This window comes from Oryzias latipes, chromosome 19, assembly GCF_053564925.1.
Source record: "Oryzias latipes strain Hd-rR chromosome 19, Olatipes_Hd-rR_3.1".
Classification (NCBI taxonomy): Eukaryota; Metazoa; Chordata; class Actinopteri; order Beloniformes; family Adrianichthyidae; genus Oryzias; species Oryzias latipes.
The window spans coordinates 27622501-27627251 of NC_136255.1; the positions used below are offsets into that span (position 1 = coordinate 27622501).

General features: G+C 48.3%; 1 long non-coding RNA gene across 1 annotated transcript in view; it reads right to left on the bottom strand.

Moving 5' to 3' along the window:
• LOC110014463 (uncharacterized) overlaps positions 1 to 4751 on the bottom strand; it is a 14216-nt gene extending 9465 nt beyond the window's left edge. Inside the window, exon 1 of the long non-coding RNA XR_002872165.2 lies at positions 4478 to 4751. This is a non-coding gene — a long non-coding RNA (uncharacterized LOC110014463). The remainder of the gene's footprint in view (positions 1 to 4477) is intronic.

Consider the following 4751-nt stretch of genomic DNA (forward strand, 5'->3'; position numbering starts at 1 on the left):
CTCAAGAACCGAGACGCTGAAACCTTCTGGAGTTTTTTGTTCTCTGAATGCTGATCAATAAAGTTGTTTCAAATGGACAGCAGGCCTTTATCCTCTGACAGCTTCACGGAGCAGTCATCAGGTCACCTCTGGTAGCGGCCTCATGTAATGAGCCATGGGGACCCTTCAGGGGACCCTGACCCACATCATGCTCTGCCGCCTCCATGCAGCCCACGCTTAGAGGAGAGCTTTGTCCTCGTGAACGCATCGCAGCAGAGGCCCAGCAGCGTTCAGAGCTGGAAGCAGAACGACGGAGAAACGTCCTGACAGCGTCTGATGCTGAAGGAGGATGGTGGAGCGTCCAGCACGTTTTCCATCAGAACAAACATCTGGGTTCTTTCTTCAGGCCTGCTCCAAAACGAAATGACTGGAAATGACTTCCTGTTCCGATGCACAAACGTCTCCAACCAGCTCCTCCTTTCCAGAACTTATCCTCATCTTGACACATCATGAGCCCTCAGGTAGAACCGTCATCTGCTGCCTTCTGGGTTCATTTCAATACAAACCAAAGATGAAGGTCCGATTCAGACCCATCTGATGGGAAGCTGAGATCCAGCTGTGCTCTGAAGTTGGATTCCTACAAACGTCTGCCTTTGAAAACGGGCAGACCAGGTCCAGAACCTTCCAGGTCTAGAACCAGTCAGAAACTAAATGTAAAGGTTGAACCCTTGATGCATTTCCTGCGATGCTCAGAATGTTGTATATACTGGATGTAAAGTTAACCAATTGGGTCAGTCTGCTTTTTCTGACTGATGTTTTCTATTGACTGGCTGAGTTTTCTTCTGTTCTTTTGCCGACTTCCTGTCTTTACAGTGATGTTGCAACTTTCTCCATGTACCCGGACTTGGGACGTGCACACGAAAGCACTGCATTTTGCCCCCTTGTGGTTGGTGATTTGCAGGATTCATTTGCAGTAAACGATCTGCACCGTTTAACTGGAAATCCCAGCTTTTAAGTTGAAACTCCGTGGTGTTTGGTGGGTGAATGGAACATGCTGTGACTGGTTGAGAGGAGGCGGGGAGCGTTGCTCCATATTCATGTGCTCACCCACTCCTTTCTTCTGTTTTATTTTTGGACGCTGGCGGCTCAGGAATAGAACAGCAGCCGAGCGGAAAGGCTCCACAGCCTGGAAGCGCGGCCTCTCTCGGCCTCGCCAGACTCTGGCGTTTCCTGAGCGTGTCTGGTCTAATCGCTGGCGACAGCTCCCAGAGCCACCATGACCTGAATCCATCCCTTCTCCTCGCTTATGCAATCCCTCCATCACAGCCACAGCGGCTGCTGTTCTAAGCCTCCCCTGCCCTGATTCTGCTGCTACATTATGCAATCTGCTTCAGAAGTTTGATCAGCTGCTGACGGAGCGCGGAGTCAGATCAATGCGGGGACGTCCCACCGTCAGCAGCAGCCCGCCGCCGCCAACATCAAAGTCACGGGAAGAAGCGGATTTTCTCTCCACTCGGAGAGAAGGCCGGCGACAGGAAACAGTCTATTTCTGGAGCCACGCAGCTGTAAATCTGTGTGACGTCATGTATGATGTCAGCTGGCGTTATGTAAAGAAGAGGAGGATTTCAGATGCTATTTTTGGAACTTTCGTTAGATTGTTTTCACCATCAATGGACTGTTATTGTGAAAGGGCCTTGTAAATAAATGATAGCTATACTTGGGTTCTGCCGTCTTCTGATGTCACAGGCCTGACATCCCATAGGGACCAAACGTTCTTCCTCAAGAAAGTTTGCTGCAATTTTAGTGTCAAAATCCCACCCAAGGCCGTCAAACAGCCACTTCGTACAGTTTGCGTAAATGTGGGTCTTTCGTGATGCATGCGTGTAACACGTCATTCATGCGTGTTTCTTGTGTGCACAGATGTCCATCGAGGGTTTCAGCTGACGGGTCTTTATGTGAATTTGGTTTTGAGCTGTTCAGAATTCTTAATCGGTTTAGAATTATGCAGTCTAAGCATACATCGTGTTTACGTAATTATTACGTAAATCTTCCTCACTTGTGTGATTTGTGTCTTTCCACGACCGTTCCACGTCTGTCTACCAGACTTTTCCTGCATGAACCACCGATGTAAAGCTTTTATCATGTATACGGCGCACATATAACGTTACAATTATGGAAATGACGCTCAAATCATTAATGAATTGTATGTAAACAGTGCAGTAATCAGACATGGTTAATGTTCTACGTTGGTTTGCGTGTTCTTTGCGTGGTTTCTTCGTGGAGCAACGACTGACGTTGAGCTGTGTTCCTCTGTTCCGTGCTGCTAGCGTGAAGTGATTCTGTTGTGTTCTGTGCTTCCTTTGGGGCTCCAGTCAGTGCAAGAATGTGATAGGAAGAGTGTGGGTGGGGGCGGAGTCAATATAAAAGAGCGTCGTGAGACAATCAAATGAGCAAACGGCGTCAGGGCCGGTCTTTCGTCTTGTGCCGTGTTTGGCGTGGTTGCAGCCGACAGGAACCAGTGAAGCGACATTAAAGGCTTCACATTTGGAAACGGCCGTCTGCGACTTTTCATGACGTCCAGCCGGACCTGACAGTTCTTCTTCTGTGGTTTTAACATGGTTCATTCCTGATACAAGTGAAAATTTCACGGAAAAACCCCAACTTTTCTGGCTTTTTCCACATATGACCAATTTTCCTCTGTGTAACATGTGCAGATTGTACGTCGTGGTTGTGTGACACGGCCTTTAGCATGCTAACTGTTTTCATTATTAGCGTTTCAAGCTAACTTCCTGTTGTGCCGACGGACATTCGCTAACGGTCGTTTAGACTTTAACAGCGTTGTCTGAACCACTCCTTTACCAACACCGACCAACAGAAAAATGATGTAAAATATAATCTTTGGGTTCTGTTTGGCCCATTTCAAAGACGGGCTTTCTGATGTGAGCAGAACTTCCTCAGAGGTCCAGAACCGTCTGCGGGCCACCGAGCAGCTGATCCGCTCACCAGAGGGTTTGAAGGATCACCTCTAAGCGTTCGGAACACGTGCCAGAGTCAAGATCTTTGCTGCTCCTCTGAAGGGTTCCGCTGTGACCCGGTTCCACCGGCCTGCAGATTTGACCCGGGGGGCGGGTCACCTGACATGACCGAGGCCTCTGCTGTTGTGAAGCTGTCAGAGGTCGAGAGTGTGGAGGGAAAAATGAGGACATGCAGAAGAGGCGGGAGGGGGGGGGCATTAGAGGACAGAACGCTGCACGGGTATCAGTGGCAGCATGTGAGGGGGGGGGGGCATCATCATGGCAGGAGGCGTCGCCAAAGCACATAGCTGGAAGCAGTCCAGGAAAACAGCGCCTGGTACACTCTGTTCGCTCTCATGTTTCCCCCACAGTCACGGACAAGCCCCCCCCACACTCATGGACGAGCCCCCGCCTCCACTCCCTCCACACACACACTAGATGTTAGCTGTTAACCCCCCCCCCCCAGAAGAATGAAAACATGAAGCTGAAAACACACGAGCCTCTCTCCATAGCTGAGTCTGAATTCCTGCCCTAAATACTAAAAACTCAACAGTGCAGCTCTATGTAGAGCCCTGAATTCTAAAAGAAATTCTGACACCACGCTCACTACGTCTTTTAAATGACATCATCGATTTCACGAAGTGAAAATCTAATTAATACGAGCGTTTTGTGACGATTATTTATGAGTCCACTGATTTATTGAAAAAACACATTTTTTGGGAAAAAATTGTTCCGCTGCAATGCATTGTGGTCTATATTCTCAGATATAGTGAGCATCGATGCACACTGGTTTTTTGCAAAGACTTCTGGGAATTTTCTAAGGCACTGGACTGTGGAATTGTAGATTCAGACAACACTAGAACATGGAGAACGCGCTATAGAGTGAGTAGGGAAGGAATTCAGACACAACCACAGTCTCAGAGCTCAGATTGTGCTTTTACTTTGAAAAAAGGTTCACCCTTCTGAGGACATGAACTATACATCACATCCTGTTTCAGAGGGGCTGAACCTCAATATTTATCATGTTGAGCTAAAGGAAAACAATAAGATGAATCGTGACAGAAATTGATCCAGAATAATGTCCTGAAAGGAAAATGAATAAACAGGAAGTAGATTTTGTTCTGGTCCCTTCAGTCAGTCATGAGATTAAAGAGTGAAATGAAGCCTCAGCCTGTCCGCGATCTCTGTTATGTTTGATTATCATCAGAGCAGAAATCAGTGTTTTTTGTTGTCCTGGATTTCATCCCTGCAGTCTGTCTCCATAGCAACAGGGATGTTTTTTTAAACTGTTAGAAATCAACAATGTCAAAAGTTTTACAGCATGGAGAGCAGAGAAGGCCCCAGGAGAAGGTTGGACCCCCACTTTGAGTCTCTGCTGGGCGCCTCCTAACACTGCAGCAGCTTCAGGGGAGACCAGGTGTGTCTGCACTGCAGGTGAGGCTCGTCCGGCCCACCTGAAGTCACGTCATGAAAACGGCACGTACCATTTTTGGTGCCTGTGGTCATTGTAGACGCAGATGATGGACTGTCGTCCGTTCAGCATGTGTCCATCTGCTGCCATGACGACAAAGACATGCAGGTTCCCAGTCTGAGGTCCGCCCTGAAGCAAACCTTGTTCCAGCGTTCGAACCCTCCACTTGGGACCACAGGCAGAGTCAGAGCGGCAGCAGATCAGCAGTTCATTGCAGCGGCCGGGCCGCTCATTCCTTATGTACTAAAGGACAAAGCTGCATCTGCTTTAACAAAACTTCCTGACTT